The 16617-nt window shown below is 37.6% G+C and overlaps 1 long non-coding RNA gene across 1 annotated transcript; it reads left to right on the top strand.

The window, feature by feature from the left end:
• The first annotated feature begins 2328 nt into the window (after positions 1-2328).
• LOC131004408 (uncharacterized) lies at positions 2329-8320 on the top strand. Its single transcript, XR_009095000.1, has 3 exons — positions 2329-2896; positions 7392-7473; positions 8054-8320. It is a non-coding gene; the product is annotated as an uncharacterized LOC131004408 (long non-coding RNA).
• The last annotated feature ends 8297 nt before the right edge of the window (positions 8321-16617 follow it).

Consider the following 16617-nt stretch of genomic DNA (forward strand, 5'->3'; position numbering starts at 1 on the left):
TTTGTTCGACCTAGTAGTTAATCATTTCATACCCTCTGGTCATTCTTTTGATTCTCTTGAACAATTTCTACAACACTTTGCTTTGATGTTGTGTTGAGTTTGAGCCTTGCAACACGTAAGTTGTCATAATAGATCCCCTTGTTTGATAAGACCAAGAAGTGTTAGTCTACCGACGTAGTATAATACCCAAACTATGGCTTCGTATAATTGTGTCTCATTGTGATTAGTTGAGATTAGTCTTTGTCCTATAAATGATATCGATCACTCATTATGATAGAAATTCAGAGTTCAAGCTAAGATCGTAATATAGTGTTCGAGTACGAGGACTTAAGTTAATTGGTCTATGATAGTTTTAAGATAGATTCATAGGAAAGTGTTGTGCATGTGATAGGTAACAAGAAATGGGTTACTGACCATTTTGGTCTTTGGAAAATAGAATACCCCGTAGATGAGCCTTAGGAATGAGGTAGCGGGCTGTTAATAAAATGTTTATGTGCACTCTGCTCTGTTTAAGGCTCGCATAAGTTAATCGATCGAGGTTCTCTCTTGACCTAACATGTTATTTGAGAATTGTGTACACCTATTAGCTGACTCGGTGGGTTGATCTCCATTCGGGCACTAATCATGTATGAGGCGTTATAAGGGTGCTCGACGGGATGTGTTCCGGAGCATTGGGTCCCAAATGGGAACTTGGCTGGGTTACGCCCTCAGTCCAAGCAAGCGGGAGTAATGGATTCCTCGGTGGCTAAAAGGTTCGGGATCACAGCGAGTAACGGAAAGGGAGTGTGACATGTGCGCACAAATGAAAAATGTTTTAACATGCTTAGAAGTTCTTTCAATTTAAAACCTTCTAAGTCATGTCAAGTATGATTGGATAAACTGTCTTTATTAAAATATGAGATAGAGTATGAGTTAAGGCTTTATGAGTATGGATTTTAAAAGGATTAGAAAGGATTTTGAATTTTCAAAGAGTTTAGTTTGCTAAAATTTGGGAAGTTTTGATTGATGATGAGATTTGATGAATTGATGTCTTATATGTGCTATTAAATGACTCAATTTGATTAATCTAAAGTTGGATTAATGATTTATGCATGTTTGTAAATTTTCAAAAAGTTTAGTTAGATATAAAATAGGGCTTTTTGATTTATGTGCTAATTATTTGAATTGGCTAAGGATAATTGATATTGAGCATGATAGTAATGATAGTTAAAGGTTAATTTCGCTAATTGTTGATTATATGTGAAATTGCTTGAGTTTAGTTTACTAGGATTTGGGTATTTTTGAATTATGAGATCAATGTTTGGATTAATGATGCCTATATGCTAATTGGATTTTATAAAGGACTATGGCATGATTAAATTGAGAATTTTGAATGAAATGTAATTTTTTCCCGAGTTTAGTTTGAGCGTTTGTATGAGGTCTCTCATATGAGATGAGTTAGGTGTTGGATGTGAACATATATGACTATGTGATGAATAATTGAGCTCATATATGCGATATGAGATGAAACGAATCATCCCCTAAGATTTTATGAGAGGACCGAAAATGATGATAAAAAGGGGAAGCCGATTGTTGATTTTTTTCTTAAGAACGTATGATCATGTATTTGTATTCTTGTGTACTATGTGAGCTCAAATTGAAATTTTGAGAATTTTTCAACAAAGAAACCTCGAGTTTAGTTTTATTTTTCAAGAATGCTAATATTTGAGATTAATTGTTTATGTGATTTATTTTTCAAGGATTGGGTTGGGAATGTTTTATATTATGCTCTTAGCTTTCTAAGTCATATTAAGTTTAAGGATGTTGAATTCTTTTATTTCGTTTGTTATGTGGTTACGTGATATTATGTGGTTAGTCGATGTTATGTGGGTTTTTGATTGTTTTAATCAAAACGACTTATGGATGCTAGAACCCTAAAACACTAAAATATACCCTAGGCACGTAGAATTAGACTTTGTCTTATGACATTTTCTTCACGAACTTACCGACTCTTCATCAATAGTATGTCATACCCCGACTTTTAATCCCTGATTAAGGGCTTAATTATTAAATAATTAGGGTTCGGCATCCATTAATAATAAAACTGGTTTGATTTATCTGATGTGATTTCATCGTTATATATGTGTTTTAATGTGCTTAGTTAAAGAAATTTTTATAAATGCGGTGCATAAGTTTTAATTGGTGAGTTAAGTGTATTTATATGAGCAAGTAATTATGATTTTTATTTGAGGATTATAGCACTTGAAATTTTAATTAAGTTTCCAAAGCAAGTGCAGTTTATTTTTACCGAGAAATCAAAGAATGCCGGATTATGGAATTTTTTTTCCAAACAAAATATTTTCAAATTATTTTTCCTATGATGAGGAATATTATAATTGAGTGAGTGCACTAATATTAGTGCTATATTTATTTTAATTTGGTCACATGAATAATTATGCTATGACATTTCATTAATTGTGACTAGTTTTCCATGATTTAATTCTTGTGGCTTAGCACATGGTTTATTTTCCACCACACAATACTACACTCTCACTTGATTATTATAATCAATTAGACATGTGTGTTTTAATCAAGAGGCTTAGTGGGTAAGCTTGAGCATTTACTTGTTGGCTAAGTTTGGAAGCAAGTGGAGGATTTTAAACAAAACACTTTCTCTTTATTCTCACTTCTTCCCTAACTCACGGCCTCACCCTTTTCTCTCTCTAATCTTCCTTTCCTCCATTAATCCTCCATGATCGAAGAACACCAAGCTTTTTTTTAGATCATCTCTACACCCAAGTCTTCCAAAGATATTGATCTAAACACCTCTATTTCCTTGGTAAAACCTAGAAGATTAGTGGAGATACAAGCTTGAAGGTTGGAAAGAAGATTTTATTTTTCTCTTTGATTTACTTGAGTAAGTGTTCTAATCTTATGGATCTAGACTCTATATTGAGATATATGTGTGTAGATGGATGATTGAAGCATGAAAACTTCACCTCCTTGTTTTTCTTAACTTTCGAAAATTTGGGGCTTGAGACCCTACGAAATTTTGTTGTTTATTTTCTTAAATTGGCTTGAGTTATATGATGATTGATGATGGATTTGAGTTTATGAGATGATCTAGATAATTAATGATGGATGAGATTGAAGCTAGAGGTTGAGAAGTAAAAAAATGAAAAGTGTTAGTTTGAGGAAGAAGATGACATATATGTGTATTTATATGTGATCTTGTTTTATGGTGTTGATTTGTGCTAATTGGTAACCTAGGATGTTAGATCTATGATTTGATCAATAGGTTATACATGATTAGTGATATTTTCAAAAGATTTAGTTTAATAAAAACTAGGGTTATTAATAAATCTATGTGTTAATTGTGTGAAATCAGTTAAGTATATAATCTTGAACATTTAAAGAGTTCGAGATGAGATTTTGGTGAAATTTCGTAGGCCTATTGACCTAGTGTGATCGACGGTTTGTCGATGTTTAATAGCTTTGAAAATTTTATAGCAAGTCCCGACATGAATCTTGAGTACCCTGGTAAAATTTCAAGCCTTTCCGACTTCGTTTGATATTTCTTTCAAATGCAAAACCTAAACTGCACATTACTACCGAGAATTTTAGAGAACATGGGAACGAGTCATTCATTTCAGTAGCTTCCTGTGTGATCTAGCTTTCCAAATTTTTATGGTATTAACCTTATTGTGTTATCTAGATATACACCAAATTTTAGCCCAGTTTGACAACGTTTACTATTTTTCAAAAATCCAAGTTTTCGATTGCTCAAAACTGCCGAATATGGTAGATCGTGGTAAAAATGTCATATCTGTCAAACCACTTGGAGTTTTCGACTCTACGTTTTTTTTTATATGAAACTAGACTTGAAGATATTTCTTCCAGTATGAGTCTCGAGTCCAGGAGATGTCGGAGTCAAAACAGATTAAATTTTGAAGTTGAATCAGTGTAAAAACAGAGCATGTTTTAATGATGTTTGATTGTGATTCTTATGTGCATTATGTGATTGTGTTGTCTATGTGTTTGAATGAGATTAGACGAGCCTTATATGAGAGATAAATCGAGACTTAGAACCATGATTTTCTTGAAACCTATCCTTGAACTTAAGGATTTGAGATGGGTGGAGAGTTTATATAGAGTTGAGTAAGGAGATAGAATATGAGACAGAGCATAAGTTTTCTTTCATGACTCTGATAACCATAAGCTTTTGATGTCGAGTCTAGAATAGTATCTCTAGACTTCTAAGAATGTCAGTAGCCCTCAGCTCGCCATCACACTGCCGCAACAAAGGTACGATAATAGTTTCAAAAATATACATATATGTATTTTAGATGTTATGAATGTTTCCAAGAAAAAGAAAATGTGCGCCTTACGTTTATGATGCTATGTGAATGATTTTTTTTGTCGTGTTTGGGACTACCCGAACCCATAACGACTCAATGAATGTATTTCATGTTTGGGACAACCCGAGCCCTTAACGAATCAATGTATGTATGTATGTATGGTCGAGTTAGATTCCTTGAATCTTTCCGGCATAAGCAAAGTTTTTCATGAAAGGGACATTTAATGTCCATATGACTCAAAATTTCAAAGAAAGCAAATATATGTATGAATGAATGATGAGAAAGCTTTATGTTATCATTTTAGGTTCACTACCTATATGATTAGAATGATGAGTTCTTTTACAAATCGTTTGAGAACCACCCAATAATGCCTTACGAATGTTAGTCGTGATAGCACCGCTAGAACGACATAGAATGGACCTATATAATACCAAAGATTTATGATTGAAGTACTTAGAAGTAAGTGCTTTAAGTTAGAAGTTGACTTAGAGCTTTATAAGAGATAAGAAGTTGACATGATTGGGGGCGAAGCTCCCATTTGACTGAGTGATTCGTTGTGCTGGGTCTGGCCAGCCCACATGACTATGATCTCGGTGATTGTCAATTTAGTCATCCCAAAGTATAAACTCGTACTATATAGCTGTCCCAATAAGATCTTCTTTGATCACGACAAGCATAGTATGATTAGAATGAGTTCGTTTCTCAACAGTTCTCGAGACATGAGACGTAGCATTCTCACGATTAGAAAATGTGATAAGCATCAAGCTATGTAGGTGCACTGATAGTGAATGTCTAGTACTCCAAACTAGATTTCCCAAGTATGCAATTTCGAGGACGAAATTTTTATAAGGAGGGAGGGATGTCACACCCCGTTATTTCTTAGCTAAATTTAGAATTATTTTGAACTTAGAATTAGATTGATTCACGCCAAATAAATAAAAAACAATTTATTTTAATTCCAACAAAAATGATTTTCAAAAGTTTTGAAAATTTGAGTTATTTAATTTCATTGAGTTATTTAAATTCATATGCATTTCATATAGTTTTATTTACATGAGCCATTTATTTACCGAACCTTGAAAGATTTTTACAGTCCCGATAATTCAACCCTGACAAATTTTAATTGTCCAATCAATGATTCAACTCACTCACACTCAATGTCTTTTCACCAGCCACTTTTGACCATACTCTCCTACAACCACCAACTACTCCCACCTACTCCCTCACCTAACATACACCACCTACCTCCCTCAAAATAAGCTGTCACCTACTACCACCACTTTAAAGCAACCCCAATTAAACTTTAAGCCATACACCTATGAACATAGGCAATCAAGTGCTCCATAACTCCTCTGCATCCATAAGTATACCATATCCAAGCTCTCCTTTACTCAATTCATACAAATTATTTGCTGTGCCAAGTTGAGACAGAAAGCAATTCATTCTCCTCACAAATCAAGCAATCGAACCATTTCAGATTTCAACGGCTCAACTCAAAGCCCTTCCTCAAACTAGTAGAACACTCAGGCATAACATCAAGAAAAAGCTCAGCCTTTCCTATCAAGGTTTTTCTTCAATTCATAGCAGTAAACACACACATATACAGCTTTATGTTTGTTCATATGTCCATCTATAACTGAATTTACATAACAATAAAGACAACGAGATGTAAATGTTTCATACAATGAGAATACAGATAATGAGATATAAGAACTGATAGTTTTGTTGCCTATGTTTTGTTTATTTGTGTACCAATCACTGCTCCATAAGAACATAAGATATGTGCATGAAATGAAAATACTGATAACTAAAACAAGAATAGAACTCGTGGGGTATCTCTGCTTGGAGAGTGTCTGTCGAGGAAGGGATGTGAGAGTCGGGAGTCAGGGCGGCAACGGCGGTGGCTATTAGCTGTTGTCGGACCGAACAAAGGGAAGATGGAGGCAGTAGCTAGGGCACGGCGGTGGTGGCGTGAAGCTGCTGACCGTCGTCGTCGGATTTTAGAAAGGGAAGGTCGGAATTGGGAACCTCTGGTTCCAGGTGGCTTGTAGCGTTTGTCATCAGCGGCAGCCATGGCTATTGCTATGGTCGCCGAGAATTGGAGCGAGAGGAGACCGGATTTGGGAGCCTAGGGTTCGGCGGCGGCGGCTCCACCGTCGTTCTGTCCGGAGAAGGGGAGAGGAGAAACGAGGGGAGATGAGGGGATGGCTGCAACTAACTGCTGCTGTTCGCTGGTCTGTTTCGAGGGGCGGCGGTAGGCCTTGTCGGCTGCTGCGGCCGTCGATTTTGAGAGGGAGGCGGCGGGAGTGACAGGAGTCGAGGGAGAAGTGTTCCGGGCGGCGCTCGTCGCCGGGTACGATGGAGCAGTCGAGGGAGAGAGGAGCAGTTGAGGGAGAGGAGAGTTAAGGGGCGACGGCGTGTCCGGCGGTGGCTGCCGTCGTCCGCCGGAAGAGAGAAGGAGGAAGAGGGGTGCTGCTGCGCAGCTGGTATGTGTGTGTGCGTTGTGAGGCAGAGAGACGAGAAAAGGGAGAAAGAAGGGGTATAGGGTTTGAGTGTTGGGCTGTTGGGCCGAATTTTTTTTTTAACTGGTTGGGTTGATTTTTATTTTGTAACTTGGGCTCAGTTTATTTAATTAAAACAGCTGGGCCTTATTACTTGGATTGTGCAGATTTTTCATTTGATGGACTGCATTATTATTTTAAATGGGCTACCCAATATTTATTAATTAGACTTATTAAGTTTGATTAATTATTTTAATTTGCATAATAATATTTAACTTATTATTATGTGCATATTTTAAGTAAATACTTATTATATGTTTAAGTATGAAATGAGTCATGCATTGCATCATGATTTAATTGGTTAATTATAATTCCATTATTAAAGAAAGACGAGTAAGAATATTGTTGGTGTTCTTAACTCAAGAGAAATGTTTTCAATTATTTATTCATTAAATTTTGAAACCCGGCGTGATGAATCATAGAATGTTAAGCATTTTTCCCCAAGATATTAAGTTAGCTTCACGAGACCTATTAAGAATAGAATTTCTTGTAGGCTTTGTGATGACCAGGAGGATTAGCGCTACTTTTCCAAGACAGGTTTATATGTGTATGATCTTCAGGCTTTGCCTATCCAGGTGGGCATTACTTTTACTATACGTATATAGAGATCCCCTGCGTGTCGTAGGCCTCCTATACGAATATATGCATGAGATGATTTTAACTGTTAATTTCAGTTTATTATTATGCCCAAATGATAAATGACTCTTATGAAATGAAAATGAAATGTTTATGAAATGATTCACTGCCAAAAATGTTTATGTTTTACGTATGTATCCTATCTGTGTTGGTTCGCCAACTTTAAAGGAAATCCAATTGGGATCCTATGCTAGACAAAGGTCGCTAGCTAGGGTTAACGTGTACACTCATGGAGACCGCGAGTCGCTTGCGACCGGTCTTGGCGTCCGTGGTAAGGAGGCCTCCTTCCCGGCGCGTGACAGAAAGGAACAGATATGGATCATATGAAGGAAAATGGGTCGGCCGGCCGATCTTATGAAAATGAAAGAAATGTTTTAGTAAGCGCAGGTCATTTAAGCAAAATCCCTGTGTGTTACTATTATGGCAGTTCAATTTATATATGTATGCATGAATGTATTTTGGGCATTTGTCTACTGAGTATTTTTATACTCAGCCCTGCATGTATTTCTAAATGTGCAGGTTGAGCAGCTGATGGAATGGAATGGTGTTGAGCGGGTGTTCCTTTGACATTTCAAGAAATGTAACCTTGAGTATACATCTTCATATGTATATCTCACACGTTTTCCGCTGCAAAACACTTTGATTAGGATAACTCTATGTTATAAAGTTGTGACACGTGTTATTGGGTAACCCACCTTAATTAGTTCTCCTTTATGTGTATGTTTTATAAGTATCCAAATAATCATATATGATCCTAGCATTTTATCTATGAGTGACATTTCCATATACTTTAATGTTAAGTATTTGTCCATATCCGTTCCCACTCATTAATTCTTATCCCAAGTCATAATCCCGGCTAAATCGTCATTAAGGGTAGCGGGCCGTGACACCGCCGCTCTGCTCGTGCTTCATCGTCGGAGGTGGCGGAACAGCGGAGGAAACACCAGGGTGGGGGCGTTTAGAGAGTCACTGGCGCGGTGGCGCGGCTGCGCGACATCAAGCGAGTGGTGGCAGAACTGAGAGGAAGCGGAGGGTTCAAAATTTTTGAATTTGGAAATGGGAATAGAAATGAAACAGAATGAGTGAGCGGCGGGTGGTGTAGGGGAGAACTAGGGTTTCAAAATTTAGGCTAAAAGATATAAAATATATAATATATAATATATTTTATTAAAATATATTAATGCATCGGTTCAGTTAAGTTTATAACCGAACCATAAACAGAAAACTGAAACCGAACCGATATCCCATCGGTTTTTCACTTTGAAAACTGAACCGAAAACCGACCCAGAAATACCAAAACCGAACCGAACCAAAAATGGTCGGTTCAGTCGGTTTTTTCGGTCCGGTTCGGTTCATGCTCAGCCCTACCCACAAATACATGAACTTAGATTTTTTTCTGATTTTTGACACTGACAAGAAAAAACTCTATTTATTGTTGACGTGGAGGAATCATTAACTTGTTCATTAACTTGTTCATCATTAAATCATTAACTCAATGAAATCATTAACTTGTTCATCGCATCATCACACGAGGAATCATGAAGGTGAATTAATCAAATAAGTTATACCAAATAGCTACAATTTAACATAGTTAAATTTTATTAATGGTATTTCGGTTACCTTTTTAACTGACTCATATAACTGTCCCATTTATCCGATAACCGAATACCGTTTGGGTTTAGGTACGGGTAACATAAATGCTAAATTTTGGGTACGGGTACCCGAATTTTGGGTGCGGTTATCCCGTACTCGACCCGTTCATCACCCTTGTATCTTCCTACGCTTATGCCTAAAGCCACATTACAACCCTAATAAGACCTAAGGATGATGACCTATGACCGATATTTTTGAGAGGCAAAGGCATGCAAGCCTATGGTGAACGCTTAGGTCAGAGAACACGAGCGATACACTGAGCCCATATACACAGAGAGATGAATGTTTGGTGAGGAACCTCCCTTGTGCCCAATGCATTTTCTGACTCGCTTGAGCGCATAATCTATCTGAACTCTGTATGCATGCATGTATGATTCTTCGCCCATGATTCTTATTATATTGATTTCTTTGGTCTATATTGGTGTCTTTCTTTTTCTTTGTCTTTTGTTTCTTATTTTTGGGCAAGGCATACTTACATGCTTGAGGACAATGCATGATAAAAGTGTGTGAGTGTGACGAGCCCATTTTTTGTGCTATTTTTTAGTCTGTTTTAAGGTCTAGATTGAGTCTTTTTGCATGTTTTTGTGTGTGTTTGTGCCTGGGAGGGCATATATTGGGCACAAGAGTGTGCAGGGCCGTGCAAGGGCAGAACAGGCTCCATTCCGCAAGAGAAGCAAGTACTCGAGTTCATACAAGGGAAAAACCCACGCTTTGCCCATATCGAGTACCGTGCGGGATCGGATCGTGTTCGTGCGGAATGTTCAAAAGATAAGGACGTGACCAGAGGATGAAGGAACAAAGGCAAAGGAAAGGAGACCAACAGAGAAGCTACATATGGGCATACACATGCAAAGGTGCGGTACATCTGCCCACAGGTCCAGAAAAAGAACGAGATCTCTTACCTTCCATGCGCGATTTCTTGCCACACCCGGAGGATCTACATATTCTAGGGCACGTCGTGGAAGAAAAGAACCAACCATGCAACCTTAGCCCAGCCGACGCCTGATTCTGGGCCGAGCCCTAACGCATACCTTCTCTATAAATATGGATGCACTACCCAGCAGGGAGAAGCTTCTTCCGCACTCAGAGTTTTCGACGAGAGAGTGAGGTGTGCGCTGATCCAGGCCGACCCCTTATGTGGCCACTTTCCTTATTTTGTTCCTAACCTTTATTTTATATGTTTTGAGAGTTGTGAGGCAGTTGCAAGGCCGCAGGCTATTTTACTTTTGTTCTTTATGTTTTTGTTTGCTTTGCCCGAAGTTGGAGCCACCTAAGATTGTTTTTAAGCTTTTTCCCATACTACGTTAATCAAGTATGTTTTATTTTTACATCTGCTTTGCCTTTACTGTTTTATTTATGAATAGCTAAGTTTTTATACCTGGTATGAACTAAGTCAACGTTTGGTATGAGGTAATAATATTCGCGAGGTCAAAATAAACTTAATAATTGGCAACCATGTTCCTGAAGCATTGGGCCAGATTCTAATATGACTTGGACAAACCCGATGCCTTATGCGGCCAGTAATGTTCTGGGCACGACCAAGTTATTAGTAGTACATGGGCACAAGTTTGAAAAAATCCTACTCCACATAGTGTGGCAAATGCGGGAGGTGGTAGTATGCCATTTGGGCATGCCTGATGACCATTTGGGTCCACTAAGCCATAATGCACTCTAGACATACTCGCACAACTACAGCTTGATGCAGGGAATCTACCAGGCCAGAGGGAAGAGGGGTGTACACCTCCACCCAACTTACAAGGCGTGGATGAGGGCTAGGTGGGCTCATACACGTGAAACCGTGAAAATGAGGGCACATCTCACTGAGCAAACAGTCCATAACCAAAGACGTGAAGGCATAATGAAAACCCTTGCATCGATGAATTACCCAATACCTTACTTAGACTATGCCCAGACCAGGTTTCCTTATTACTGATATTTCTCTTATTTATTTTCAGCTTTTACATATTGCCCTGAGTTAGATTTACATTCTGTATTTGGCCAGAGTATTGGCGAGTGACACATTTGCCTAGTAAGGACAACCCTTTATAAACTGTGATACTGAGTACCGAGATACACCGATTCTCTGTGGGTTCGACCCTATACTTGCCATTAACTAATCTTAATTGCAGGGCATAGGACAATATAAATTTCATTTGCCCGAAGTCTTGACGACGTGCTTCGGCACGAATACTAAAGGAAGTTTTTCTTTTTTTATTTATCTCCCTCTTGACCCTTCAAAAAAGAAGTCGTTTTGTTAAGCGTATACATACTTTCTATAAGAAACGATATCAAGATAGAGGTTGTTTAATGAGAGACTGGTCAATATCTAGATCTTACCTCGGAAGGGCTACATATCTGGAATTTACCCTTTGGTTTCTATTCGAATTTTAGAAAGGCAGTTTAGGCTTTATCACCTTATTCCACATGGCATTAAAAATAGGCGAGGTTTCCCCTACTTATTAGTAAAAGGAAATGAATTAGAATCCTAAAATAAGCCATGTTTATCCCACAACGAAACAAGAAACTTCTCTTTCAAAATCTCTAGTGAGATCCTTATTGACACCCGTGTTCTCCACATCCCATTCCAAGAAGTTCTGGTAAGTCATAGAATAAGAATACGAAAATCCATAAAAGATTTAAACGATTCATGGGAGATTCCCCATGAAATCCAAAAAGGAAAAATCCCTACCCTGAAATAAACAGGGCATCCTTCGGTCAATTATTATAGAAGGCCAAAAAATAGTAGGCTTCAAACAAATCATCCAAAGTCATAATATATTATATGGGGAAACTTATATATAATTTCCCTGCATTCACGTCTTAGCAGAACATTCAACATATACAAATAATAGGAAGCATGGTTAAAGTAAATCGCGCGTGAATTATGGCCAAAAACCCTCCTTAAACCACCAAAATTTTATAACCCAAAGAACACACAGATATAATAAAAGGTAACCCATCTAAACACAAATATTATGAAAAATTAAGAACAACGATAATATGAGATTTCATAAAACCTAGTAAATCCGCCCACAACTGAAACCTAAACTTTCTAACCCGAAATCATCATGTAAAAACACGACTTATGAATGGGCATCCCAGAAGGTCACATCAAACTCCCATTAGTTATCCTCAAACGTAAAAAACACACAAGCATCTCACGCCTTAAACTCAATTTTTCCCACAGACAGCGCCAGTTGTTGAATCCAGAAAAAGGAAAGATACGAAAAATGAATAACTCTATTGCACTCAATATTCGGTATGAGTAAAAAAAAGTGCCTTACAATACGTGAGAACAATCTATTTATAGAATACATTCATGAGGGGGTATTTTAGTCTTTTAAAAATGTATTCACATATTTCTCATGTATTGATGATGATGATGATGGTTACACTGGGCGCGAGTGTGTGTCAGATTTTTGTCGAGCTTTGTCTTTTCTTCCAGTGATGCAATGACAAGAGTCTAGATATGCACTGTTGTCATCCACTCGGGTGTCGAGCCTCATCCATAACCATGTGATATAAGACTACCCTTTATTAAGCGAGGATCCCTTTTTCCAGCCCTGCTACTATACATTTCCCTTAGAGTATCTTCACGATGATTTGAGGATATTTCCCTTGGTTCTGATTCTCCTCATTCTAGAGAGGCAGACACGTGTCAAGATCTGGGCAGATACATATTTTACTCCTCATCACAATTATTAATAAATCCGAAACAATATTCCAACTAGAGAAATCGACTAATTGGTTTATGATTTATTTGAAAAAAAGGGTTAAAATATGTGCCTCGCTTCGACTTCAAATATTAAAAATGTATTCATTGTTGCATATACGAAAGAAAATCCCTCCATTCCATAGACTTTTTCGTCGATTGTCATGTTAATAAGTAAAAGTAGTTTCATTTAATCAGGCACCTGGATGGAGAATGAGAAGGATAAGGCTTTTGTTATAAAAGAATTATTTCGTGACTTATTCTTAACAAGCTCATCTTCTAGGGAGGAGGTTGATAAGGTGGTTGGCAAATTGATGAGAGAATATCACGTGATGACTATGATTTTTGGATAGGTAGATCGAAGCGAAGAAGGTAAAATGGGCAATTTTTGGCATGCACCCAACAAAATCCCCGAGGCCGAACGATTTTAATGCAAGGTTTTATCAGCATTTTTGGCCGGTCATTGGAGACAACATTACGCGGAAGGTGTTGGCGATTCTTAATAATGAAGGATCGTAGTTGATAAAGTAGAGATTGTAGTTGAGTTCCTGCCATCAAGTATGTGCAACACGATCTATAAAATTATGTCAAAAGTCATTATGAATATACTTCCACAAGTGTTGGGCAAATGGTGGATCATTCAAGCCATCCCGATGTACGCCATGCAATGCTTTAGAATTTCAGAGTATATTTCTGAAGACATAAACAAGATGAATGTGGCATTTTGGTGGAGGGATGAGATGGAGAAGAAGATGATGCATTAGACTAGATGGAAAAATATGTGCAAACCGAATGAGTGAGAGGGTACTGGTTTTTGAGATCTTATTAGCTTTAATTAGGGGTGTAACGAATCAAGCCGCTCGCGAACTATTCGGGGCTCGGCTCGAAAAAAGCCCGTTCGAAATTCGTTCAATTTCTAAACGAGCCGAACTCGAGCCTGTGCATGTTCGGCTCGTGAGCTCGCGAACATGATCGGCTCGAACCTATTCGCGAGCCTATTCGCAAATAGGCTCACAAATATGTTCGCGAATAGGTTCACAAATATGTTCACGAATAGGCTCGTGAATAGATTCATTAAATAATAATTTTATATATTTTATTTGTTAAATATTTTTTAAATAATAAAAATAATACTCATAATTAAAAAAAATTACTACTAACTTGATAAATTATCTATTTGTTAACAAATAAATTATAGATTATGATTCATAAATAGTCTAGTAATATATGAACAAATATAATTTTTTTTATTTTAATGAAACCTTAATATATAAATAATTCGAACCGAGCTCGAATTCGAGCTTGAATTTGAAATTGAGCTTGAAATTCGAGCCGAGCTCGAGCTCGAGATAAACGAATAATTAACGAGTCGAATTCGAACCAAACTCGAGCTTGGTATTATATAAGCGAGCCGAGCCCGAGCTCATTTTTAGGCTCGAATTCAAGCTCGAGCCGAACCAAATCTTCACGAACTGAGCTCGAGCTTGGAGGTATTCGGCTCGGCTCGGTTCGTATACAACCCTAGCTTTAATCAAGCATTACTTGCTAAACAAGGGTGGCACATGATGAAGGAGCCGAACTATTTGGTGGCTATAGTTTTTAAAGCGAAATACTTTAGAGATAACAATATCATTTCGGCGAAGCAAAAACTGAACTGCTCATATGTGTGGCAATCGTTGACGTGGAGTATGAGAATGGTGAAAGAATGCATGAGATGGAGTGTGGAAGATGGTAAATCTATAAATGTGTTTGAAGAGAGATGGGTGGTAGTAATAAATGATGGGCTGCTGCTACGGTTGGAGATTATGGAGGCAGCTAAGATGGTGGTGGTTGATCTTATGCATCAGGGAGGTGGGTGGAATGAAGATCGTGTTCGCTCTTTAATTTTGCCTTTTGATAGTGAAGGCATTTTGAATACGCCTATAGAGAAAAGAGGGTGTGGTGATGAGGTTTTGTGGGATCTGGAAACAAAAGGTCCATTCATTGTTAAATCAACATATCTTCTAGAGCTGGGGTACTACAATAGCTATCCTAATATGAGTGATGTGGATAAGAAAATGTGGAACAAACTTGTTTGGGCGACTTCGATACCACCAAAAGCTAAGGTTATGGTTTGGATGGCTCTTAATAACTTCATTCCCACACCTGCAAACCTAAGGGCGCACGATGTTCGTATGGATGGAATTTATACTTTATGCAAGGATTGGTGGGCGTCTTTAGAACATGCGCTGCACTTCTGCCCGGAAGTTCGAGAAGACTGAAAGAATAGCATGTTCTGGATACTATTAAGGCTGGAAAAATGATAAGCCTAATGGAGCAAGGTTAGAGGTAGTGCCAGAAGTGGATTGTCGGACGTTGTGGGAGTTGTATCAGGAGGTGCGATTGGTGAAACAAGGGAATATGTAGTTGAAGTTTACATGTGGAGAGCAAAAATGGTGTAAGTGATCACTATTTTATTAGCAATAAAAATACCGCAACTAACACGGTGTAATTGTAGTATAAACAGCAATCGAAGATCGTATCCACATGGACTGACACAATGAAATAACTCTAGCTATATCCTAAAGAGACTATAACAGTAGACAGGCAAATGAATAAAAAGAAGGTTTGATTAACTTATACTAAAACGCAAATAACAATAAATCAAAACACGTAGGAAAAATCAAATATTAAAAGACAACTGATTCTAGGGTAGTAAATTCATTAATTAAATCTACGCAATAAATCTATTAATCCTATGTACCAGTTTAATCCAGTTATGATGAGAGATCACTTAATTAATCAATCACTCTCGCTAGAGCAGCAACGATCGTAGATTAGTAAATTATCTATCTCCGTTAGGTCTCAAGAAAATCTACTAACTCTCAATAGCTCCTAAGAATAGCTCCATATGATCCACCTATCTCCGCTAGTCAGACATACTGAAATAAAACATAAACATAATTAAAAAGAACGTAATTATAAAAACCAAATTATATAAAACCCGGAATGAAAGTTGAATGACAGCTGAAATCTTGTAGGAAAAATAAAGCTAATGTATGGAAGCAATAAAATTCTAAGTCTAAAAATAAAAAGAAGAAGAAAAGAAGTAAAGAGAGGTAAAGAGATGTGTCTATTAGGTCAGGAAAAGGACCTATATATATAGGCACAGGAGATAAATACAGTGCAGAACTTGAAAATACTGATAAAATCCAAAAATCCCGAAAATTCGGAAATTCCCGTCGGGCACTATTCACTGCTGCGCGCGACTTTCTTGTTTCGGCCATATCTTTCTCGTCCGAATTCAGATTTGCGATCCGTTTGCGCTCACGAACTCGTATCGAGACGATCTACAACTTCTATTTAAGATAAGGTTTCCAAATTCGAACTCAATAAACCTGAAATTTCCTTCAAAGTTCGAGTAAGAATCGTGTTTCAAAAGATAAAGCAAATTAAGCACAAAACAATCATCAAACACTCAATTTCCTATAAAATTAACATCATATGAACATTAAAAAGCATGGAAACATGAGTGTTATCAGTAAGCCGACGAGAGGGAGATATCGCGTGGACGTTGATGCTCTCTTCAATCCAAATATGAGGACCTTTGGAATTGGATTTATTATTTGCAGCGACACGTGGCGCATTATTGCTGCACAATCGAAGAGAACCAACCCAGCTTCTAATATGTTAACTTATGAGCTTATGGCATTGGTGGAAGGGATTGTGCTTAACATAA

This window comes from Salvia miltiorrhiza, unplaced genomic scaffold (genome assembly GCF_028751815.1).
Source record: "Salvia miltiorrhiza cultivar Shanhuang (shh) unplaced genomic scaffold, IMPLAD_Smil_shh original_scaffold_392, whole genome shotgun sequence".
In the NCBI taxonomy this organism is placed as follows: domain Eukaryota; kingdom Viridiplantae; phylum Streptophyta; class Magnoliopsida; order Lamiales; family Lamiaceae; genus Salvia; species Salvia miltiorrhiza.